This window comes from Acartia tonsa, chromosome 2 (genome assembly GCF_053477335.1).
Source record: "Acartia tonsa isolate MP-2025a chromosome 2, ASM5347733v1, whole genome shotgun sequence".
NCBI lineage: Eukaryota > Metazoa > Arthropoda > Copepoda > Calanoida > Acartiidae > Acartia > Acartia tonsa.
Window position 1 is genome coordinate 55,470,874 of NC_137261.1, and position 27,593 is coordinate 55,498,466.

At 34.8% G+C, this 27,593-nt stretch overlaps 1 protein-coding gene across 1 annotated transcript in view; it reads right to left on the reverse strand.

Moving 5' to 3' along the window:
- The window catches only part of LOC145312200 (substance-K receptor-like), a 94,319-nt gene extending 78,520 nt beyond the window's left edge, over nt 1-15,799 (reverse strand). The window contains exon 1 of the mRNA XM_080151404.1: nt 15,600-15,799. The gene's annotated coding sequence lies outside the window, so the exon portion shown is untranslated. The remainder of the gene's footprint in view (nt 1-15,599) is intronic.
- Nucleotides 15,800-27,593: the final 11,794 nt, after the last annotated feature.

A 27,593-nucleotide genomic window follows, 5' to 3' on the forward strand; every position in this document is an offset into this window, starting at 1 on the left:
GCCATTTCTTGGCAACCACAAAATATAGGAATCCAACATCTTGAAAATTTTGCCAAGCACAACCCAATCTGGCTAGTACTGCATCTTGTCCAGGGAGGGAGGGGAAATGGGACTGTAAATTATACTGGTACCCAAAGTTTTATAACCTTTTTCTCTCCTGTGTTTGCTCGATAACATTGGGAACCTTTGTTATTTTAATATTTCCAAAAATCTATGAATTTTAAAGGCTGCTAGCTGCCAAACAGCTGAACGTACAGATCATGTCCGCACACTGTTTTAAGCGGCATAAGAAGGCCTACAAATAATCTGGAATAGCCATAAATCAACAATGCATAATTATCTCGCAGTGCAGAGAAATGCGCGAAAAAGACCTATTTTACGCGTTTTTTTTCTTCAGTGAAGCTTTCCCTGTGCATAATTGGATCTTGGCTATTCCAGATTATTTGTAGGCCTTCTTATGTCACTCAAAATGGTGTGCGGGTATGATCTGTACGTTCAGCCGTTTGGCAGCTAGCAGCCTTTAAAATTCATAGATTTTTGGAAATATTGCTTACCAGCAATATTTTACCGTGAACTGCAGTAGATCCAAAATTTTAATATCTCTGTTTATCTTAATTGGGAACGTACATAAATAATTTCATCGTCCATTATCTTATCCCTTTAGAACCCTAATAATTTGGTAGATTTTTATCTGAATTCTAATATTTTTTATATAATATTTTTTCCAATGTTCTAAAGCCACGAATGCATATATGTATTATGTATGTACATAGGGTATTGCAGGACGCGGTCATTTTTTATGACACAAAAAAACTTGCAAGAAAGTGCGATTTTTTTGTAATTTTTCCGAAAATAATTAAGCATGGCACAGTCGCCTGCTCTTTTTTAGACAATCCGCAACCAAATACGCAGCTGTTATTTTGTCAAAAGCTGCCGTCATCTCAATGGTGGCTGCCCATCCCTCTCTTTGGCTTAAGAAGTGCATAAAAACTCAATATTCCATAAAATTTCAGATTCCACATTCAATATCTGAATAAAATAGAAAAAAATGCAAATGAAATCCGAGTTTTGGAACATCCAATTTTTTATTGTAAAATGGTACTTATATCAGAACAAGAGAAATTCAAATTTTTAAGTTTAAACTTTGTTAAACATTGAAAATATTCTTTAACAATGAAATAGAATAAATTGAATTTCAATCAAGATTGGTTTTTATGAAAACGTAGGTATGCTTTTTTGAAATGAAAAAAATATCATTGTTCTTTGTCTAAGTCATACAGTCTTTGGATAGTCCTTTCATCCCAAAAATTGATATCTTAATATGCTTTTTAGAGACCACAGTCTTTGAGGTCCTTGGGGCCTAATAAATTACAAGAAAGCATTTTTAAGAATCTAATTGTTGGAAATGGTAAAAACTTTTTTCAAGAATACATCCATTCAAATCTGAAGATATGGACTATATATATATTTGGTCAGTTTTACATTTTAGTATAGGCATTATATTCAACTAATCTCAATATATGGCCTCAGCCTTATTCTCCCCCCCCCCCCCCCCTCCCATAGTTCTGGACTTAAACATTAATTCTCATTAAACCTCCACTAACCCCCCTCCCCCCCCCATCCTCTCTCTGTCTCTTCAAATTTATCTCTCCTTAGTTCTATTTTTCTCTTCAGGGAATAGACTATAGACAATAAACTTTTTAAAGTCCCCAATGATGATTTATAAAATTACCAATAAGTACATAAAAACTTTTTCACTGCACTGCAAGTTAAAACCAACCGATCCAGATTCAATAAAAGTACCCAAAGTTTTAAAACTATGTGTACTAGTCTAATTTTAAGTCCAATTTCCCCTTCCTCCTTGGTATTTATAACTCTGTTAAGCTGGCGTAGCTCCGGCCTCTTTGCAAATTAAAGAATTAAAATTTGGAGTATCTATTCTAAAACACATAAAAAAAACAGGGAGAAATTCCAGGGATACAAAGTATCATTCACAAATATAAAATATGCAAACTTTAAGTGGTTAATTTACAGGGAGGTAGGGGATATTGGACTGTAAATTACATAGGATCTAAAGGGATAAGACAGTGGCCAATAAATTGGTGTACACACCAATGATGATACCCACAATTACCCCTACGTTGGATTACAATAAGTGGTTAAAACGTTTGGACACTGAACTGAAATTTTATGAAAGTCCCGTTTTAAATTCACTTTAGGGACTAGTGTAATAAACAGCCCAATGTCCCCTTCGTTCCAGGTAACTTAGTACCAACGTTTTATAACCACGTTATCTTATTCGTTAGCTCAAAAACTTTATTTATTTACATTGAATTTTGATTGGTTGGTAACAAACTAGCAGTGTCTCAACTTTTTAACCACTAATTTTTAACATTATTAAATATGCGGTATTGAAAATTAAATAAAATGTAGTCATTCAATTTTTCTAGTGGGCAGTGGTATAGAATTTTATTCAATATAAAGTGACCATCTCCTTTTATTCTTAAATGGTGGACAGAGCGATAAAGAGACTCTCAAACTGTCTATGGATTATCTTTTATAAATGTATTCACATATACATACATATTTAATATGTAGAGAGAGGATTTAGAACGGAGGGAGGGGACATTGGACTGAAAATTATAGATGTTTTTTTAGCTGACTTCAAACAAACAGTAAACAAACTTTTTAATTTACATACGAGGTAAATTTGTCTAACAGCATAGGAAATGTACGCCAATTTATCGACCATTGTCTTATCCCTTAAAATCCCTGAGATTTAGAATGAACAATTTGAACCATTTCCTCTCCTTATTTATATATTCACTTAATCCTTTTATTTCCCATATTAAAGTGTTCAATCATTTACACTAATCCTGTAATATAAAGTAGTTTTTTTTTCTTTGAAGCCTAAGATATCAAAAACTCCTTTACAGTAAAGTTTCATATAGGTCCTGGGAGGGTTTATAACTATTTTGGAGGAGGATATCATCACCCTCCAAAAAGAAATCGCCTCTAGAAAAAATGACCCCCTCCACATTTTTTTTTTAAAAATTCGTTAAAAAACTTAATTTGAATGTAAGGGGGAAGGGGGAATTCTCTCGCCACCTTAAGTGCCCCTAGAGGCCTCTAGGGGGGGGGGGCGTAATTACTAGTAGTTATTAAAAGTTGAAGTATGTTTAGTCATATTTTGTTTGTCCTTTGATATTAACTAGTAAGATATAATGGTCTCAATTTTGTTCTGCACTTTAACTACAAAGCTCTATTTTAAAATTAAGCTCCTTTTAGGTCCCAGAAAGGTTTTTAACTATTTTATGTGATGGTAATCGTCCCCATAAAAAAAAACTCCCTTCCCTTAAAAAGTGTATTTTTATTTAAAACGAAGTTAAAAGTATGGGCGTCTAAATATTTACTAACTCTCCAACCCCCAATCTATAAAGTGTTCCTAGAGACCTTTAGATTCATAGTACTATAAATACTGCTTTGTACTTTGTTAAATAAAACTCTTACAGAAGGTTAGAACACCAAGAATGCGAGTGTGCTCTGCAGCAGAGCTTCACCTCTGATAACAGACACCCTGTAGATCGAAAATGTATGCAAGTTTTAGAAGTACAATGGCTAATTGGATATATTATTACTTGGATCTTAGGCCAGATATTTAAGGTTCTCCGATAAAGTGAAACTTTTTTTACGTTCTCTAATTAAGTGAAACTTGCAGCGGGCTAAAATAACGATTCCCACCTTCCACCCCCTTTAACCAATCCCCTCCCCTTCTAATGGATGAACAAACTGACCAATAAACGAGTTCCATGTTAGCAAACTAATTTGACAACAATTTTTACCCTGTCATAATATCCAAATATACTATACATCTATTAATGGCAAATAAAATTTAAAAATAAATTTTTTGTACATCTCTGTAGAATACCCCCCATGTACATAATATATACTGTACAAAATAGGACCCTGAATTAACCCCCGTCTCAATTTCATTTACATAATTATATTTGCACTCTTTACTAATAATTAGCACATGACGGATTAGCATATCTAGAAAATCAGAATCCATGTAAAAACAATATTTAGGATTAGTCAATCCTCAGGGGTTATCTATATGTGTCAGGGATCTTAAGGGATAAGACAATAGAAGTTAAATGAATTATTGTTGGAAAAGTTTGGACATACCAATCATTAATCAATCTAGTCCTTCAAAGTATCTAAGCCAAAGAATAGAATAGGAAACTTTAAGGAGAACGTATAGTTTAACAGTCCAATATCCCCTCCTTCCCTGATCTGTTAATATAATATTATCCAGGGGTGGCCAGTCTAACCAACAATTCTACAAAAAAAAATCACGAAACCTTATTGAGCATATTTTGTTTTTGTCATGTAATTGAAGATTGGTGGGAAAGAAGGGGAGGAAAAGGGGAAGGGGGTTGTGGGGAAAATTTCCTTTAGAGTTGTTTGTCAGAATAGCATTCCCTTGTCCCTGATATTATCTATTATTTAATCTATATCAGCACACGTAGGGAGATATTTGAAGGGAATAAATTAAAACTTCAACGGATGACAAAATCCATAAAAGCGAAGTTTAACAAATAAGAAAGCTAGACAAACAATCATTTTCAAATATAGAGTATCAACGAATTAAAAGTTTGAACATGATAAAGCCAAAGATTATTATTAACATGATTATAGAGTTGCTAAGCTTTCTAATTTGTAACTTACTGTTACAAGAATCACAATACCAAATTTTAAATCAATAGGATAATTCTAACATGCCTGATTTAACGATAAGAGCTAACCGTTACAGACATACGGATGGATAGACCGACAATAAATATAAGCTTTACATTTAAAACTACTAATGGTATTTTTATTATTTTTACTTGTCATGGAAAACAAAAAAATACATTTACAGTATGGCTTCGAAACTGATAAATATCCGCTGGATTAGAACCGTTTTTTTAATTCTGAAAAATTATGTACCGTTTCGTATTGTAGACAAATTTCATGGATAATAAAAAATACCAGTTTTGTTGGTCCGGGCCATCGGTCCTTGGGTGTCCACAATACTGGAATTAATAATCTTAATAATTTTTCATCCTAATATCGGCGGAAAGCTGTCTATAATACGATGGAATAAATAACAATTCTTTCATTTGGTTTCTAATATATTTCTATATTCCCTTTGACATTAAGATGTTTTTAACCTTTCATTTTTTTGTTCGTTTATTTGAAAATTGACATTTATTTACTTCTGTCAATTTAACGGAGAGGGAAAGGGCATAAAAATAAATTAAAACCATTTTAAGACTTCAAATTAAAAATGAAATAATGGACGATAAATTGATTTGAGCCAACGAGTAGGAAACTCAGTTATAAAACTTTGGATAACAGTGTAATTCACAAGAGAGGGAGGGGACATTGGGCTGTTTATTACACAAGTTCCCAAAGTTTAATAATAGCGTTTTCTTTTTTGTTGGCTTAACAACTTAGGGACTTTCATTGAATTTTTATTGGTTGGTTCATTAAATTAAGTGTCCAATTGTTTCAAACATCAATTGTGATCTAAAAAAGGGGTAATTTTGTCAATCATTTTTAGGGATGTACGTCAATCTATCGGCCATTGTCTTATCCCTTTAGATCCCTGGTAATTCATAGTATAATGATAAAGTAAAAAATTCCATTAGCAAAAAAGGTATTTTCCCTTTGCTGTTTGTTTAGTCTGTAGCCTAGGAAGGGGGGGGGGGAGAATGGGTGATTCCTCCCCCCCCCCCTCCCAAAAAACAGACACCCTTAAAATTTTTAAAATTTTAAAAATACATTGTATCTGTCACCACCAAAAATATTATATTCCACCCGCACCCCCTAAAAAGAAAATGTTTGTTTGACGTCCTTGTCTGAAGCCTACATCTAGTTACAGCGCTGATGTATTAATGTTATTATTTGTGAATATACATTATCTGCTTCTTAATAAGTAATCAGGAAATAATACATTATGATAAAGCTTTTATATAGAGTAGGCAGACAGATATCTCAACAATATGTTCCTAGTAGGGTTGGGCCGGATAACCGGTCTGTCCGGTTATCCGGCCTTTTTCAATATCCGGCCGGATATCGGATATTAAAACTTTCCGGTTGCATGATATCCGGCTGATTTTTGAAGCCGGATATCCAGTTATCCGGCCAGATATCCGGTAAATTGCCGGATATCGAACGTTGGCCAGATATCCGGCCGGAACCGGTTATCCGGCATTAGCAATCAGCCGGATATCGGCCGAAAAAGTATCCGGCCCAACTCTAGTTCCTAGTACCAGCAAGGCTATTCTATAACTTACAAAGTTTGTCCTTACGTCCTTAATTCTATGGAGTAAATTGTGTCTACGCGGCTTCTATTAAAGATAGAGGAAGTAACTCATACATGGAGGGAGGGGACATTAGGCTTAATATTACACTAGTCCTCAAAGTTTTATACAAAATGTTTTCTTATTCGTTGTCTCAACAATTTTTGGGACTAATATTAAATTTTGATTGGTTGATTTATTAAGTTGATTATTTAAACGTAGCAACCATTAATTTCGACACATTACAAACTGTCCCAATTTTGTATAACTTTTGCGGAACATGTTCTAGTTACGTCATATTTTTCTTTCCCGAAAAAGAGAAGGGGGGAAGAAAATCTCTTCAAAAGAGATGGGGAAAACCCCCTTTTCTCCCATCTCTTTTTTCTTCCCCCCTTCCCTTTTTTTTCTTTCCCTCTTCCCTTTTTCGGGAAAGAAAAATATGACGCAAATGGAACTTGTTCCGCAAAAGTTATACAAAATTGGGACAGTTTGTAATGTGTCATTAATTTCAACCTGAAGAAGAGGTAAATTTGTGTATCATAATTGGGGATTAACATTAATTTATCGGGTAATGTCTTATCCCTTTAGATCCCTGAACTCAGCTGCTATTCAAGAAAGTATTCTGAAATTTATTGTGACAATTCCCCTAATTAATCAGCACAGCATCTTATCTGTATTTGTTGCTTTGGAAATGAATTAATTTTACTTGTTTTGAATTTTTTTCAAATATATTCTGATCATTTTTTATATCTCTTCTGATATTTTGATAAAATTGGGTAGACTCCCCTTCGTGGCAACGACTCTTAGGGGGCATTTCGTCGTATTTTCACAGTAACTTTTGCCCTAATCCAACTTAACCTAACCTAACCTAAAATAACATATCAAAAGGTAATGTGAAAAAACGACGAAACGCCCCTTAAGTGGCGTTGTCACGAAAGGGATTATACCCATAAAATTTGTTTCTCCTATGCTATACACATGGATGGTGTCATCTCTGTTTGATTATATTATTATCATACCAAGGCTTTCTTCTATTATACACATTAACATCAATATAATCAACAATAATGGATTTATTACCACTTGGATCTTACACCAGATTTTTCATATTCTATAATAAAGTGAACTCTGTAGCGGGCTAAAATAACGATTTTCCCCATCCCCTCGCCTACTACTGGATGAACGGCCCGACCAATAAATGCAAGGGGATATTGCAACCTAAATAAAGGACAATTTTTTTCCTGTCATAATATCCACGTATATTCTACATCCATATAATCAAGAATAGAATATGCAGCATGAAGATAATAACATACCTAAAATAAGAGATGATATAATTTTATTATTCAATGATATAATAAATCACGAATTATTTATAATTTTTATTAATGTACAGCGGGTGGTGAATGTCATATTAGTTTTATTAAAAACATTTTTAAAGATAGGGAAAAACTTCTAATTGCATATTTTGTTCAGTCGCAGCAGCTATTGGACTGCCAATTGTTTTATTCAGCAGCCGACGGATGCATAAGTAATGAGTGATTGCCAAGATCAATTAAGTACATATGCGTGGATTTAAAGGGATTGGACAGAGGCCGATATTTTGGTAAACATCCACGATGATGATACACAAAATTTCCCCTTCTGTAGGTCACAATTAGTGGTTGTTGAAACGTTTCGACACTTAACTTAATGAACTAACTTATCAAATTCAATGTAAGTTCCAAAAGTTGAAAAGCCAATAAATAAGAAATTATTGTAATACTTTGGGGACTATTGTAATAAACAGTTTATTGTCCCCTACCTCCCTGATATGTATTTATATGTTTTAAAGCAAAATCAGCATTTTATTTGGTCTAATTAAAAAACCAATCATTCTTTTTTAAATTTAAAATCTGCATAGAATTTAAATTATGGAATTGGGGCCAACAATTTCAGGGAGGGAGAGGACAAGAGGCCGTAAAAAATTTCATGTTCCCTAATTCGTAGACTAGAAAACTTTAAGGTACATTTCATTCTATATTGGGTAGTACAAGCGAGAACTGTACAAACTTTTTTGTACAAACAAATCTACATAAAGGGTTATTTTGTATATCATAATTGGGAGTGTAACCCAAATGTCTTATCCCTGGCAATTTTTGTAGAACCCTGCAGGTCACTGGCTGACTGGCTAACCATGGGTTGGAGAATAAATATAAAATATCTAGATCCCTAATTTGTACATTTGACCAATAAGAGCACAGTGACGAAACAATTCGGCCATATTGTTGTTTAAAACGTGTACACATTTTTTAATTTTCTTAATATAAATGCTAAAAATCGTGTATAGAATCTTATTACACACAGTTTTCCACGAATAATAAAATAAAACTCATAAAATTAATACAAATTTTGCTAGCCAAGGCCTTTGGCAGCTTGGGACTAACAAAAACCGGTTTTAATCTCATTATTTTTCATTTTAATATCCGCAGAAAAGTGTCTATAACACGATGCGATAAATTAAAATTCTAAATTGGACAAATTATTGTGTCAGACAGCCCATCTATGGTATTAGATCTATTGCTTGGAGGAAGAATTTGAATATCGAAAATAGATAAATTTAGACCGCGAAACATGTATGAATAATAAATTTATAATTATATTATATTTAATCCTTAAATAATATTTAATTGAAATTAGTCTTTAATTAATTTTTAAATATAATTTCAGAGATATTCAAATGTTTTTATTAGTAAAGCAATTCCTAGGGTCTATGTAATCTTATTAAACTAAAATGTTATTTAGCTTGTTATTGCTTCGCTGCTTTATATTAAGTATAATAATTGTCCTTGTTACATCCTATTGCATAAAGTAGTAAGCTTTTTTGTCTTTAGCGAAGAATCTCGCGTATCACTGAACCGATATGGTTCTCCTTCTTTTAGAATATTTCAAGGGAGGGTATTCCCAACATAAATTGCTCAAGAAAAAATTTCAACCCCCTCATATTTTTTTCCTTCAAGCCAAAAAATTAAAATTATATGGGTTGCGGGTCACTCCACTTTTTCACTCCACCTGAAGTGCCCCTAGAGACTTTTACGGGCGTAGCCGCTAGTATTGAATAAAATATAAAATCTCTTATGTACAATTACCAATGTGAGATTACCATGATTAGATTAGAATCAATGTTTAAACAAGGATGACAACATCCATATAAAGTAGTAAAGCACAGAAAAATCATGTATAAGAAATATGTACAAAGACTGGGATCTAAAGGGATAAGACAATGATGATACACAAAATTACCCCCTTTTGTTGATTGAAATTAGTGGTTGAAACTTTTGAACACTCAACCTAAAGAACTAACCAATCAAAATTCACCAAAGTCCCCAAAGTTGTTGAGCCAACGAATGAGAAAATGTTATTATAAAACTTTGGGGACTAGTATAATAAACATCCCATTGTCCCCAATCTCTCTCTCTCTCTCTCTCTGGTACAAGGATCAGGTGTTTAATAAGGAAGAGAAAAAGAAAAAAAGAGAGATAGGATAAAAATTAGAAAATAAAGATGACTTTTGTGGCATAGCCGACTGACTTGACGAACAAAGAAAGTTATATACTGTAAACACTTAAATTATCTTCTAATAAAAATTATTACTCTATCTTGGATACCCAGGCGTTGCAGACGTACTGACGGAGATACATTTTTGATTATATGTAGCTTCGCTACTAAAAAAAAAGGGTTTAAATCCCAGATAAATATTCAAATTGGAGTGTAAAACATCTGGGGGGGGGGGGGAATCATTTCGATTAAGGCTCGTCAACCGCAGTTTTTATTCTTCAACAAACCGGTACCGAGCCTTAATATATTAAACATCAGACGCTCTTTATTAGACATTCTTCTTTCATCTGCAGCCGAGCAAGCCGCCAATTAATAGCCGCAGCTGGGGCTGCTGATCATAAAAAAAAATTCGGCTATAGAGCCATAAATAGTTAACTCTTCTTTGAATATCGATTTTTCTTGAGCTTTCTTTTACTACCATTTTGTAGAGGAGATTTATGGTACTAAACCATTAGGGAAAGATTCAGGAATTTTCAGGGATAAGACAATGAACGATATACACAGTACATCCCTATTGATGTTAAACAAAATTATTCCTCTTATAGATTAAAATTAAAACTTTAAACATATAAATCGAGTTTTTATGAAGTAGTGGCGTGCAGAGGAATTTAACAGGGGGTTCCCTTAGATATTTGACACCAAAATCCAAAATCTAGGAGGTTGTATTAAAGACATTAAATGTGGTGTATTTTTAGTGTCAGAGGTGGATACTTAAAACATTGTCGACGTCTTGAAGTCTTGTAGTCTTCAAGTATTTTGGCAAAAAGTAATTCTTAAAAACTTTTTCTTGAAGAGCTACTCTTTGAAGACAAGTCTTCAAGTAGGTAGTTGAAGACGTCTTCGAAGTGTTATCAATTTACATCGAACAGTGTGTGTATGTTAGTCTGTAAAATAGGCACTTTCCTTCAGTAGGAGGTCATAGGGGGACAAAAAAGTATTTTTACAAAATTTTTTATTTAAATATTTATTTAATATTTCCACGGATAGTAAAATTAAATATCATAAGTTTATTATCAATTGCTATTTTCCGAGGGACCGAAGCTTTATTTTATTATTCATTGAAAATTGTTTGTTATACAATACAATATCCAATTATAAATGGTTTTATGCTATTTTCTACCCTTCAAATATAGAGTTCCTAAATGCTAGGTGCGAAATTGCTGTGATTTTCATTTTGAAAAAATGTAAAAAAAACTTAAGAAAAAAAGTTGTGAACTCTTATTTAATGACAGAATACTAGGTGGGAAAGCAGTAGGATTTTTTAACGGAAAATTACGCGAAACTACACAAAACTTGACGTGTCTTTAAACGTGTCTTGAAGTGTTTTTAAGAAGAGGTAAAAATCTAACCTCGACTCGTGGAAGACTGAGTCGTCGAACGTGTCTTCAAGTGTTTTTGATGTTTTTAAGTATCCACCTCAGGGGGATGGATGAACCCCCTTTGGTGTCAACCCAACCCCTGAAAAGTAAAAAAAGTGTCTCTGTTTTGGTAAAAAAAAAATTTTAGCGCCCCTCTTAGGTTTAAGGGGGTGTGACCCTGACACCAAAATGATTTACAATCCAAAGTCCCCTGTCTCTCTGAGAAGAAAGAATGAGCAATAATTGTCGGCTAGAAAAAGAATTACCAATTTAGAAAATAAAGAAACGTCTGACCGCATTAAAATTTCTAGTTTTGCTTAATGCAAAAAAGGTTTAGTGATAGATAGATAAACGAGTAATATTTTTTTCATTATTATTAGCCATTTTGTAGAGTACTCGCAAAAAGGAAAAGTTTTTTGTTTTTTTTTTTTTGGGGGGGGGGAGGAGTTTTTCCTAGAATAATATCTTTATCTTGGGAGGTGTGAAATAGTAATCCCTTTTTCCTGGAAAGCACGCGCATTGTCACATGAGAAGCGCTTGGCTTTTTAACCCATATTTTTTTAGGGTGTAAATACACAGGGACTAGAGTGATAGGTCAACACAAGATAAGAAAAATGCATTTATTGAAAATCAATTCTTTCAAGACGTAAGTTTTAAACTTCGTAATAGCGGATTTATGGGAAGCGGATTATATTTATGAACTATTGATCCATACCTGAATCCCTGCATATTGAAAGAAAGTAAAAGATACAATCTCATGATTTTTGGACAGCTTTATATTTAAACATTAATTTAAAGTAAATTCAAGCAAAGCATTGGGTGCAGGGAGGGAGGGAGGGAGGGGACAATGGGCTGTTTATTACACTAGTCCCATTATTTGTTGGCTTAACAAGTTAGGGGACTTTATTGAATTTTGATTGATTGGTTTATTGAGTTGAGTATCCAAACTCACTAATTTTTATCTACTGAAAGAGTAAATTTGTGTTTAATCATTGGGGATATAAATAAATTTATCGGCCATTGTCTTATTCCTTTTGACAATAGCCCCATAGTCCGAGAATGTACGCGAGTTTTAAAAGTATAACAGCAAAGCTTTATTTGTACATTTTATTGCATTAACCATTAAACAAGGATGGTAACATCCATAAAAGCGAAGTTCTGAAACGGTAGGACAAACGAACATTTGCTCTTGTAGAATGTCAGAACTGATTATAAATATACTCTTGTTAGCTTTGTTTTTAAAACATGATTACGCAATATTTTATCTGATATGGGTTTCTTTTTTTAAATAGATGTAGAATATACGTGGATATTATGACAGGGGAAAATTGTGGTCAATTTACCTTGCTGACATGGACCTCGTTTAATGGTCAGTTGGAGGGGAGGGGATGGGGAAAAGGGGCTGCAGTAGGAGGGGGAAATCGTTATTTTAGGCCTCTGCCAGTTTCACTTTATTAGAGAACATGAAAATCTGGCGTAAGATCCAAGTAATAATATTTCCATTACTTTTTAAAAGCTAAATTAAAGTCATGGTTTGTCAGGGATTTAAGGGACAGTACAATTGACGAAAATTTAACCTTATCCCAAATTTTTTATCTAAAATTCTGCCTTTAAAACTTTTAACATAGAGGAGATGGGGGGATTGTGAATTTAACACACATTGTCCACTCTCGCCCTGTGTTTTAGATAATAAATTACATGCAACTTTAAACCGGAAATTTTATATGTATAGTATATTATGTTTATTTTTAATTTTCTAATTGTTTTCGCACTTTTTTAAGCAAAACAATCTTTTTTTCAATATAAAACAAGAACAATACAGTTATAAGTAGCGCAGCATGCTTTTTTGATGGTGGTCTTAGGCTATTTTTCTGAACCCATAAATATATAAAAAGTTATAAAGCAGCCGAGAAGCAGTCAAACTGTCATTGTCATGCCTTTTATTTACAGGAATCTAATAATCTAAATTTTATATTTTTTACATGCTTGTATAGAGGGACAATGCCTTATAATAGAGTAGCTTCGCTCCTATCACTTAACATATAATAAAAAGAAACATTTAAATGTAATTTGAAACATTCTCACGTAGTTATTCTGATAATATATCTTTTAAATCAAACATAATATTATTATCAAGATGATAACTTTTGTTAATAAGACATGCTGTAATTACCAGGGAGGGAGGGGATATGGACTGTAAATTATACTGATACCCAAAGTTTACTTTGGGTACTTTTATTAAATATCGATTGGTTTGTTCATACTAGTGGTGTACAAAATTTTCTACCTATGAGTTCAGTCTAAAGAGTAGCTGCGCTACGAAATAGACAGTAAAAATAATATTTTTTCCGGTATGGCTTCGAAACCGATTAATATTTTCCGCTGGATTAGAACCGGTTCTCAGCCATTATGAAAAATCATGTATAGCATCAATTTTCAGACAATTTTCCATGAATATTAAAATTAAAATCATAACATTAATACCAGTTTTGTTAGCTTCGGCGCTAACAAAACTAATTTTAATCTTATAATTTTTCATTTGAAAATCCGCGGAAATATGTCTATAATACGATGCGATAAATAACTATTCCATACACATAAAAAGGGTAACTAAGGTTACATTTATGACTCTAAAGCAATTTAGTCGTAACAAACACAGGGATAAGACAGTGGACGATAAGTTGGTGTGCATCCCCAATAATGATAAACAAAGTTACGCCTCATGATTAAAATTTGGACATTGCAGGAACCAATGAAGAGTTTTAAAAAGTACCACAAGTTTTTAATAAGAAACTCTAATTATAAAATTTTGAGTACTATTATAATTTACAGTCAAGGACGTCCAAGTGGGGGAGGGGGTAAAGGGGTGATTAACCCCCCCCCCCCAAAAAAAAATAAAAAAGCTTGGACGCCCCTGTTTACAGTACACTGTCCCCTACCTCCCTGGATTTAAGGATAGGTGTTGATATTTTTTATGGGCAAATCAGGTTTTTAAAACGACCTTGTTTTTAAAGGCAGCCACACTAGCCACCAGTCAGTCATACCTTGGGGTTAATATTTATACAGTCATTCTCATATACTCAGGGGTATTAGGGGATAAGACAATGGACGACAACTTTTTTAACCAACAAATGCAGAGAGACTGGGGACAATAGGCTGCTATTTACATGGGTCCTCAAAGTTTTATAAAAAACGTTTTTTCATTCGCTGGCTTATCAACTTTGGTGACTTTTTTGTGAAATTTAATTTGTTGGTTAATTAAGTTGAGTGTTCAAAGGTGTCAACCACTAATTTTAATCTACAGAAGAGGTAATTTTGTGTATAATTATTGCGGAAACAGTGATATGACAATGGACAATAAATATTCCCGTCCCAAAAGTGCCTTTATTAGTAAGAAATTAATGTGAGGAAGAAAGTTTTGTAGATTAAGATAAAAGCCATTGTCCTCTACCTCCCTGAGTGTTTAAACTGCTAAAGGCATTTAGGTTCAATATTAAAAAAACACATAAGAACAAGAATGACAACATCCAGAAGTAGTAAAGCAAAAAAAATCTATCAGATATTTTGTAAAAGACATATAGTGTAGATTATTACTAATCTGAAAATTTAATGATAAAAATTCTATTCTATAATAATTACCAAAATTTGAATACTTTTACCAACAAAAATTCTAAAAAAATCAGACTACAAACTGTTTAGATATACCGCTGGATTCTAATAATACATAATTTTCATAAAAGTTTGTTTCAAAGCAGGTTTTAGGCTACATACGTAGATATTTTTTTTCAAAAAGAATTATTACGGTAAAAAAAACTATTGATCTATTTTAAGAATAAAACCGCTTATTTTATTATATTTTTAAATTGTCAACGTTTTGTTAAAAAGCATTTTTTAAAAAACAGTTAATAAACAAATTATTAATCAGAAACTTCAAAATGCCATTTAATTAAATTTAAATTAAAAATACCGTTTTCTATTATAATTAAATTAAAAACAACTGCACATTTATAGCATGTCCTTTTTCGTGTTATAATATCTTTCTAAATGTCAAAATGCATATTTATAGCATAAATATAAAAAAAATATGATATAAAATATTACCTTTACATAAAATTTACATCAAAACATCATGTAAAATCTATTTAAAATGATATGAAATGACATTTTGAAACAAAATTTTGCCGGAAACTCTCCAAGATATAATACATTAGAGTTAGAGAGAAAAGTTTTAGGAGGACGCGCTCAAATTTCTTTGTTTACATTGAGTTTAAAACAATATTTTCATTAATTTTCTCACCTTTTAGTGTATAACAATGTGTAGCAGCTTAGCTGTTAGGAATTTTGTAACATGCTGAAATATATATCACTTCACAATTTAATGGTTTAATCACTTATTTTTGGAAATATATTAGACTATGTCAGAATGTAGACATACGATACACACAACAACAGTATATAATAAAACTGAGAGGAGAGAGAGAGAGCTTCTCTTAGTAGCTGTTACCAGGGATCACAATGTCGTGTTTTTTACACGACTTTTGCCTAAAAGTCGTGTATTTCACTTTGGTTGCGTGTAAAAATTATTGAGTCGTGACACGACCTTTTTTTGGCCTAAAAGTCGTGTAATTTCCAAAAATGTCGTGTATTTCTCAAATTTTGAAATATGTCCCAAGAAAATCCTCTTTGAACCCAAATCTGAAAAATGAAGTGCACATTTTTTATTGTTTGGTGTTATATTTCACCATAGGGGGTATTTTAAACGTCATCCAGCAATTCCCTAAATTTATCTCTTTTGTGACTTATTAAATGGAACACATAGATCCAAATTTTTAAAAAATTCCTTCTATGAAATCACAGCAGATTTTTGGGCAAGAATCGATATTATAGCTTAATCTGAATGTTACTTATTTTGACTTAAAAATCGGGATGCGAGTAAAAATTTCCCCCTTTACCCCCTCCCTCTTTTTACTTTCCCCCTTCCCCCTTTTTTCTACCCCTCCCTTCCCCTTTTAAAAAGTCGTGTAAAGTCGTGTATTTTTGCTATGAAAGTAGGGTAAAAATTTTTTTTGACTTGAGATCCCTGGCTGTTACACTTACTTAGATGGTTCAATATACTGGAGGGAGGGGGGGGGGGAATAAGAAGCGGGGGGGTGGGGGACACGGGATATAGCCCTCAGAGGTAGGCTATTAAAGGGGGAATGTTAGTGGGAGGAGGCAGCTAAATTAGGAAACAGAGGGGATGGTGGGAATGACTTGGCTCTAAAGTGGAAAGCTTTTACCGGGTACATACATATTTATTATTTCTTCTAGGGGTGGGGAGAGGGGTGGTAAAGAAGGGTTGATAAGGAGAATGGGAAAGGGAATTTTAAATATTAAGGGACTCTGAGGTGTGGAGGGGGGGGGACAAGGGGTGACGCTTTCCCGGTGGAAGAGTAAGCGTAGCTTCACACAAACGCACAGACACACACACACACACGCACGCACATTTAGTAAAATCTACCGAAGGGAAATTTATTTATTATTATTATGTGTTGTTTTGTATTTTATGTTATGTTCCACTGAGCACCGTCAGTACGTCCGTCCGTCAATAAATATTATGTTATGTTGGTCATGCCTTGTTATTATCATATTGACAGATGGACAACCACAAATTTCCTGGTTGTGGCAGTGCCACGTCCCTACCATATAGCCTAGCAGGTCAATCCCCCCCCCCCACTGCACTGTATTATTTTCTTTTTAGAAAATTGCGGAATTTTGAGGATTTTTTTCTTTTCTTTCCCGCATTTTTAAGGAGATAAGGATAAAAAAAGAGAGATAGAAAAAAAGAGACCAAAATTTGAGATAAAATAGGGAGTGGCAATTTATCTCTAAGGATATGTATGTATATATAACTCTCAGAGGTCCTTCACAATTTAGAGGGAGTGGGTAGGTATATCTTCGAGGACGTAAAAAAAGAGGGATATTAATAAACGGGGTTGGGAGGAGGGGGGGGGGGGGATGTTTTGGCCGGGGATAGGTTATTACATTGGGCGTGATGGACTTTTGGGATCGTATTTGTTGGAAGATAAAGGTGGAGTGGTTGGGGGGATCTTGCTGGTTTCGCGGTAAAAAAAAAAGAAGGTTTCTCAGAGATCTAGGTTTTAAATAGAACAGGGGGGAAGGTTTGATCTAGTTAATATTATATGAATTTTAGGCGTAATAGCGGGGTAAGGGTTGGGGGGATGCTGCGACACAATTTACACATGAAAATTTGGTATTTCACCTCTCAAAAGAAAGATAAAATGATGGAGAGAGAGTGAGAGGTGTTAAGAGAGGAACGGAGAATACAAAAGAGGTTACTCTCTGAAAGGCAACTCTCGGAGCGGACTATATATATATGGATGTTCATGTGTACGAAAATTTGGGTTTTATGCTGGGGGATGGGGAGGGGAAGGGGCAGAATGAGATGCAAGAGGGGATCGATATTCTTTGTATTTTATAAAGAGAAAGAGAAATAGGAAAGAAGAAAGAGACAAAAAAAAGAAAGAAAGAAGGAAAAGTGAGATAAAGTTATGAGGAATTGAAGCTATAGCTTATATTATACTTGTAAAAAATGCACCATTCTATTTTTCTACACCTACTAAAAACAGATACACACACAGACCCACACACATGGAATTAAAGAAGACCTTTAATCACACAGACTTTGAAAGTTTTCACCCTCTTTCACCAAATTTAACAGATTTTCAGATTTTACAGGTTTTACTCCATTTTAAACATAAATATCTTTTTACAAGATTTGAAATGGTTGTTGCTACGGTTGAAATTGTTTTCTCTCCGGCAGACATATGAAAATTTACATTTTACAGAAATTGCACACATTTTTGCCAAGCAAATTTGGCTTACACACACACACATTCACACACACAGACAGAGTAACAGCGCAGGGCCCTGGCTCTCCAGGTTTTTCCCAGGGTTTCTGTTTCTGGTGTCCTTTGCCTGCTGCCTGCTAGACACACACTCTCAACCTGCCAGGGATATTTAATACAGAAAAAATAAAATTTATTCTTGAGATTAAGTAACAATAATTTTTATCTAAAAAGCATCGTATTATTAGCAGCTTTCTGCGGATTTAAATAAAAAATTATAAGATTTTTTAGCCCCGAAGACCCAACCTAACAAAACTGGTATTAATATCATATATCAAAAAAATATTGTAGGAAGAAACTGAGTAATTAATAGGAATGAAAAACATCTTTTTCTCGTTATTTACTTCATAAGATGTTAATGGTTTAGGCTAAACACAAACCGTTGTCTATCTTAGCTAATAATTCTTAAGATTTACTTGGGCAGTGTGGCTTATATCTGCTGCGGCTGGCTTAATATAAATTTGGTAGCTGCATCTTTCCCCCCCCCCCCCCCCCCAAGTCTCCATCGTTACCTATTGCAGCATTGTTTAAAATACTTGGATGAGTTGGGTCGAGGCTTTAAAGATATTTGTGATAGAGAGTTATGCTTTAAGTTGGCATAGTAAACCGAGCGGCTGATGGTAGCTGCGGCTGATATAATAAGTACAGAGATGGTTGTCGATCTGATGTTTTATAATAGTCATACCTGTCCATGAGTTCTCTCATCTCTATAATTCTCTTCTCTCTCCCTCTCTCTCTGTGAGTACAGTATAGTATAGTGGTGTTGAATAGAACTGGGTCAATGGAATCTTTAGACTGTTTCACTTTTCAGGGAGCATTGGAGAGCTCTAGTTGGTAGGTGCATATTAGACAGACCATATATAGTAGACCAATCTTTAGACTGTTTCACTTTCTAGGGAGGAGTGGGGAGCTCTAGTTGGTAGGTGCATATTAGACAGACCATATATAGTAGACCAATCTTTAGACTGTTTCACTTTCTAGGGAGGAGTGGGGAGCTCTAGTTGGTAGGTGCATATTAGACAGACCATGTAATATGCTGCACATTATCTGTCTAATATGCACCTACCAACTCTAGCTCCCCACTCCTCCCTAGAAAGTGAAACAGTCTAAAGATTGGTCTACTAAATATGGTAGGTGCATATTAGACAGACAATGTGCAGTAGACCAATCTTTAGACTATTTCTCTTTCTAGGGAGGAGTGGGGAGCTAGAGTTGGTAGGTGCATATTAGACAGACCATGTTTAGTAGACAAATCTTTAGACTGTTTCACTTTCTAGGAAGGAGTGGGGAGCTCTAGTTGGTAGGTGCATATTAGACAGACCATGTATAGTAGACTTATCTTTAGACTGTTTCACTTTCTAGGGAGGAGTGGGGAGCTCTAGATAGTAGATGCATATTAGACAGACCATGTTTAGTAGACAAATCTTTAGACTGTTCCACTTTCTAGGGAGGAGTGGGGAGCTCTAGTTGGTAGGTGCATATTAGACAGACCATATTTAGTAGACAAATCTTTAGACTGTTTCACTTTCTAGGGAGGAGTGGGGAGCTCTAGTTTGTAGGTGCATATTAGACAGACCATGTTCAGTAGACTAATCTTTAGAATGTTTCACTTTCTAGGGTAGAGTGGGGAGCTACGTTTGTAGGTGCATATTAGACAGACCATGTTCAGTAGACAAATCTTTAGACTGTTCCACTTTCTAGGGAGGAGTGGGGAGCTCTAGTTGGTAGGTGCATATTAGACAGACCATGTGCAGTAGACAGATCTTTAGACTGTTTCACTTTCTAGGGAGGAGTGGGGAGCTCTAGTTGGTAGGTGCATATTAGACAGACCATGTTCAGTAGACAAATCTTTAGACTGTTTCACTTTCTAGGGAGGAGTGGGGAGCTCTAGTTGGTAGGTGCATATTAGACAGACCATGTTCAGTAGACAAATCTTTAGACTGTTTGACTTCCGAGGGAGGAGAAGGGAGCTAGAGTTTGTAGGTGCATATTAGACAGACCATATTTAGTAGACAAATCTTTAGACTGTTTCACTCTCTAGGGAGGAGTGGGGAGCTCTAGTTGGTAGGTGCATATTAGACAGACCATGTGCAGTAGACAAATCTTTAGACTGTTTCACTTTCTAGGGTAGAGTGGGGAGCTCTAGTTGGTAGGTGCATATTAGACAGACCATGTGCAGTAGACAGATCTTTAGACTGTTTCACTTTCTAGGGAGGAGTGGGGAGCTCTAGTTGGTAGGTGCATATTAGACAGACCATGTTCAGTAGACAAATCTTTAGATTGTTTCACTTTCTAGGGAGGAGTGGGGAGCTCTAGTTGGTAGGTGCATATTAGACAGACCATGTTCAGTAGACAAATCTTTAGACTGTTTGACTTCCGAGGGAGGAGAAGGGAGCTAGAGTTTGTAGGTGCATATTAGACAGACCATATTTAGTAGACAAATCTTTAGACTGTTTCACTCTCTAGGGAGGAGTGGGGAGCTCTAGTTGGTAGGTGCATATTAGACAGACCATGTTCAGTAGACAAATCTTTAGACTGTTTCACTTTTCAGGGTGGAGTGGGGAGCTCTAGATAGTTGGTGCATATTAGACAGACCATGTTCAGTAGACAAATCTTTAGACTGATTCACTTTGCAGGGTGGAGTGGGGAGGTCTAGTTGGTTGGTGCATATTAGACAGAACATATTTAGTAGACAAATCTTTAGACTGTTTCACTTTCTAGGGAGGAGTGGGGAGCTCTAGATAGTTGGTGCATATTAGACAGACAATGTTCAGTAGACAAATCTTTAGACTGATTCACTTTTCAGGGAGGAGTGGGGAGCTCTAGTTGGTAGGTGCATATTAGACAGACCATATTCAGTAGACAAATCTTTAGACTGATTCACTTTTCAGGGAGGAGTGGGGAGCTCTAGTTGGTAGGTGCATATTAGACAGGCCATATTTAGTAGACAAATCTTTAGACTGTTTCACTTTTCAGGGAGGAGTGGGGAGCTCTAGTTGGTAGGTGCATATTAGACAGACCATATTTAGTAGACATATCTTTAGACTGTTTCTCTTTCTAGGGAGGAGTGGGGAGCTCTAGTTGGTAGGTGCATATTAGACAGACCATGTGCAGTAGACCATTCTTTAGACTGTTTCACTTTCTAGGGAGGAGTGGGGAGCTCTAGTTGGTAGGTGCATATTAGACAGACCATATCTAGTAGACAAATCTTTAGACTGTTTCACTTTCTAGGGAGGAGTTGGGAGCTCTAGATAGTTGGTGCATATTAGACAGACCATATTTACTAGACAAATCTTTAGCCTGTTTCACTTTCTAGGGAGGAGTGGGGAGCTGGAGTTGGAAGGTGCATATTAGTAGACCAATCTTTAGACTTTTTCACTTTTCAGGGAGGAGTTGGGAGCTCTAGTTGGTAGGTGCATATTAGACAGACCATGTTCAGTAGACCAATCTTTAGACTGTTTCACTTTCTAGGGAGGAGTGGAGAGCTCTAGTTGGTAGGTGCATATTAGACAGACCATGTTCAGTAGACCAATCTTTAGACTGTTTCACTTTCCAGAGAGGAGTGGGGAGCTAGAGTTAGTAGGTGCATATTAGACAGACCATGTTCAGTAGACCAATCTTTAGACTGCTCCACTTTTTAGGGAGGAGTGAGGTTCTCTAGTTGGTAGGTGTATATTAGACAGTCCATGTTCAGTAGACCAATCTTTAGACTGTTTCACTTTCTAGGGAGGAGTGGGGAGCTCTAGATAGTAGGTGTATATTAGACAGACCATGTTCAGTAGACAAATCTTTACACTGTTTCACTTTCTAGGGAGGAGTGGGGAGCTCTAGTTGGTAGGTGCATATTAGTTGGTTCATATTAGACAGACAATGTGCAGTAGACCAATCTATACACTGTTTCACTTTCTAGGGAGGAGAAGGGAGCTAGAGTTGGTAGGTGTATATTAGACAGACCATGTTCAGTAGACAAATCTTTAGACTGTTTCACTTTTCAGGTAGCAATGGAGAGCTCTAGTTGGTAGGTGCATATTAGACAGACCATATTTAGTAGACCAATCTTTAGACTGTTTCACTTTCTAGGGAGGAGTTGGGAGCTCTAGTTGGTAGGTGCATATTAGACAGACCATGTTCTGTAGACGAATCTTTAGACTGCTTCACTTTCTAGGGAGGAGTAGAGAGCTCTAGTTGGTAGGTGCATATTAGACAGACCATATTTAGTAGACAAATCTTTAGACTGTTTCACTTTCTAAGGAGGAGTGGAGAGCTCTAGTTGGTAGGTGCATATTAGACAGACCATGTGCAGTAGACAAATCTCAGATCAGACGGTCAGACAAACGAACATTAACCAAATCCTACATATAGAGATATTTCGCAAATAATTGTAGACTTTTTGCGCTATTTAAAATTGTAAAAAATGAATAAGAGTGTTGGAATCAAACTTATTAAAAGTGCGGTCAATCTATAATTAACCCTATTAGTTGGTTCATTGTGCATTTGTGTATTTAAAAGGTGGTGTGTAGTGTTTGTGTGTGTGTCTGTGTGTGAGTGTTTGTGTTAGTGCACCTTGCCAAATGTAATTGTTGCCAGGATTGTAGGGGACATTGGACTGTAAATTAACCTGATACCCAAAATTTCAAATTCAACTTTTACATTGATTGGCTTTAAACTTTGGGTACATTTAATGAATCTTGATTGGTTGTTTTAAACTAGAAGTGCTTAAACTTTTTCATCAATAATAACAGTATGCATAGTTGTAATAATGTTTATCATAATTAGGGATGTACAACAATTTATCTACCATTGTCTTATCCCTTAATATCTCTGAAATGTTGGAAACTTGAAAGAAATGGCAAACTGAAACACAGCTCACCAGATGTATTTTAAAGTCTCATTGTTTTTCTGAATGGGTTCTAAAAGCTATTTTTTATTACACTAGCGGATACGCCCCCTAGAAGCCTCTAGGGGCACTCAAGGTTGAAGTGGAAAAAGTTGACATCATCCAATTTTAAATTTGAGTTTCAAAAGAGTAAAAAAATATTTGGGGAGGGGGTTAAAAACACTCCTCTAAAATAGTTTAAAACCTTCCCTGGACTTATAAGAAACTTCACTTTAAAGAAGAACAATATCGGTTCAGTGGTTAGCGAGATCCTTCGGGACATACAAAAAACGCTTCTACTTTATATAATAGGGAAGAGTTTTAGGTGGATTCTCTCAAAATGCCTGTTCGAGCTCAGAAAACCCCTCAACCCCCTTATTTCAAAATAAATTGAAAATAAGGGGGTGAAAGCTTTTTTTTATATTAGGTTAGGTTACATCGGAAGATGATTAAAGTCCCTCCACAGATTATGACGACATACATAAATTTTACCATTGGTCAATTACAGTGTATACTGGCCTCTCATTGGCTATTCTATCGTATGAATGACGTTATAATCTGTGGAGGGACTTTAATCATCTTCGTCATATTGAGTACAGCTAAGGTAGACCTGCAGGGTAAGGCATAAAAAATTCCCCCCTCCCCCCATTATTTACATTTTTTAAAAGTAGGGGGCGGGGTTGCTATGCACTTCTAGGGAAAGCATCGAGTTCTATCATTATTATTATTTACAATTGTAGTCTCTAAACAGCATTAAAACACGATCAACAAGGATGACAACATCAATGAGTAGTAAAGAAAAATCTAAGATTAACAAACGGACAAAGTGAGTTTAATGGATTTTTTGCAGCATTTCTGACAGACCAACGGACCAAGTGAATTATATATTGGATGGTCATTAGCACAAGGAATCTATAATAGTTATTTCTTTCATCGTATTATAAACGGCTTTCCGCGGAAATAGAATGTACAATTATAAGATTAAAACTAGTTTTTTTAGCCCCGAGATGCCGAAGGCACGGGCTAAAAAAACTGGTTTTAATCTTATGATTGTACATTTCTATATTCGTAGAAAACTGGATATAATACGATGCTAGACATAGTCTTTTCGTATGGATGAGAACCGGTTCCTATCCGCCGGATTCGAATAAATACGAGAAAAAAATTAAGCTGTTTATCTTGAATAGCAGCTAATAAAATAACATTGTCCCCCATAGCGTTACAAACTGACGGACGGACAGCCATAGAGCCAAGGTAGATTGTAGATTATATTCGCTCCTAAAAAGAACTGGAAAGTTGGAAATCGGTAGCAAATGAAACATATAGTACATAAAAAAAACTGGAAAATTTTTTAAGGTTTTTGTTTGTTTGGTTAAGATTTCGATATATACTGTACCTATCGTGTTCTCCATTTTATGAAGGACCTACACAGCTACTGGGATGGTTTTCGGCTATGTTTAGAATAAATGTTGTTATCTCAGGAGTACTAAAGGCCTTTTTTACAACATAAGAAGGTACAACAAATTGTAGAGTAGCTACTCTACTAAAAATATTCTAAAATTTCTCATTTTTTTGCAAAGTCTTTTCTTTTATGCAAAATAAAAGTTTTAATCTCTTTACAGATAGGAAAAGAAAACACTGAAAAAATTGAATTATGATAACAAAATTTTATATTTTTGCGAATTTAGGTTTGATGGTAGAAACGTGATAGAATTTTGAAATGTATAGGGAATAGTAAAAATCTTAAATATAATTTTAGTGAAATAGTCTTAACATAGACGTCCAAGGGGGGTGGGGGTAATGGGGCGATTACCCCCCTCAAAATTATTTTCATTTTACCCCCCCCAAAATAAAAAATCTCTAACAAAAAAATTTTTGCGCGCTTTGCGTGCATTTTTAATACTATATATTTAATAAAATTCAAATTTCCCCCCCCCCCCCAAACATTTTACCCCGGGGGTAAATTTTTTGGGGGGGGGTAAACAAAATTTACCCCTGCCAACAGATTTCAGGAGGGGTAATTACCCCCCCCCCCCAAGCAAATTTTACCCCTAAGGAAAAAATTTTGGGGGGATAAAAAAATTTGCGGCGTGCTTCGCGCGCCATTTTACCCCCCCCCCCAAGAGCAAATTACCCCCCCCCCCCTTAGAAATTTTTTACCTCCCCCAAAATAAAAAGCTTGGACGTCTATGAGTCTTAAATCATCCAAGGACTTAAATCAAAAAATAGACTAACCTAAAACCATTCTTGACTTATGTGAAGTTTCCCGAAAATAGATAACTCAATCTGTTAAATGGTTAGCTGGTTCTTTACGGACTAACAATTAAGTCCTTTTACTTTTTATTACACTAGCTGCTGCACACGGATCTAAAGGAATAAGACAATGCATTGGATGATAAATTTATGTACATCTCCAATTATGATACACAAAATTATCCCTTTTGAAGATTATGATTACGTGGTTGAAACATTTGGACACTCAACTTAATGAACAAACCAATCAAAAATCAATTAAAGCCCCAAAAGTGGTTGAGTCAACGAAATAGAAGGTTATTATAAAACTTTGGGGACTAGTGTAATTAACAGTCTATGTCTATCCCTCCCTGACGGATGCTCTCTGGCATCTAGTAGCGCACCATAAGTAGAGATAAGGAAGCAAAAGGATAGCCTAAAACCATCCAAAGAAAGGGAAAGGAAAGTAAATTTAAAATATTTCTCTTGGGAGGGTGGTTTTTCCTTTCCTCAAAATAGCTATAAAACTTCCATTGACCTATGATAAGCTACAATGTAAAGGAAAACCATATCGGTCAAGCGGTCAGCTAGATCCTCGGTACAAACATACAAACACACAGACAAACAAACAGATAGACATCCTGTTACTTTATTATAAGTATATTTTAGGATAATACATTATTTGAGTAAAATGATAAATATATGTCCTCTATTTTTATCTCAGAATATCATATTCATAAAAAGATGTATGCGGTAATTTCATTTCAGCTTTTTATACCAAGAAAGTCTGTATATATTTCAGGGCTCGGCAGACGCGCATTAGCCTCAAATTTAAGCCCGCCTGTGTGCGAAAAATAGAATTATGAAATGATTGTCTGTTTAGAAACAGGTTTAGACATCTAGCTGAATTTGAAAGGTATAATATGACGATTTTACTAAGGCTTATTCGCGGCTGACGCGCAGCTGTCGAGCCTTGGTATATATCGTCGCTTTTGTAGAGCAGCTACTCAATTTATTAGGTCTGTCTGTCAGACCAAGTATTTTACATAAATATATGTTTAATGTCTGCTTTAAACAATAAAAAAAGTAATTTTTTCAAATTAAATTCATCAGACGTGCAATAAAAATTATAAATTGCAATGGTATCAAAAGTTTTCTAACCAAGTTTTCCTATTCGTTGGCTTTGATTGGTTGTTTTCAAAGTAGTATTGTTTAAACTTTATAACTAATAATTTTATTCTACTAAAAGGATTTTTTAGTTTATTATCATTGGTCCATTGAATTATCCCTACGATCTCTGGGTGTATTCCCTGATGCTAAATGGATGTTATTTGGAATAAAAAACGGCCATCTTCTTATGCATCAAAATAATGTTTGAGTTATGATATGGATATGTTTAGCCTTGTTATTCTGTGAAATGTTGTAGTGTCTTTTTATTGAGATGTTTAGAACATGGTCTTTTCAATTAAATTTTGTCATATTATAAAAAGTTTTAGATGAATATCATTAATTCAGTTTTAAATAAGACTATACAATATATGTGACAAAGCAGTTACCAGAATTTCCGTACGTTCATTTAAAGCATGCCGATTTTTAAAATTTTTATATGATATAATTATCCTATTAATCTGAATTTTGAAATAATGATTTCTAGGTCAACAAGGTACAGTATTAAAAGCGAAGAATATCTTTTTCTGTTTCCTGTATTTAAGTAATTTTGCAACATATGTATATTGTATATACAATTTTGTTTAGGCTTAAAAATAATGTTTTGCTCAACAGTTCTCACACTCTAGAAGAGTTATTGTCCGTTTGTCCTAGTATCTAATTTTAGAGTTGTTCTATAAAATTTATTTAAAAAGTTAATATTTATGAAAGCCATGGTGTGAAGGCTAATTTAGTAAAGTAACCCAGTTGTTCAGTGATATTTATGCAAGTATACGTATTGCTAGGACGTCCAATATTTTAGAAGCGAAGCTTTTACATAACTATAGTCGGTCCGTCCGTACGTCAGCTTTTTCGTTAATTTAGACATGTTAAAATAGTCCTATCGATTTGAAACTTTGCATGATGATTCCGTTAACAGTTATGTAAGGTTTAGAAAGCATTGCATTTCTATAATCGTTTTTTGACAGAGCAGTTTGACAGGTGTGTGCGAAGCGTGCCGAAATTTTCTAATCCTCTGATGATTTTTCAAAACTCCCTCTGCGATTCTTTTTTTCAAGGAGCAGGGAGGGGGTAGAAAAAACATCCCAGGACCTTATTTGAAGGATCT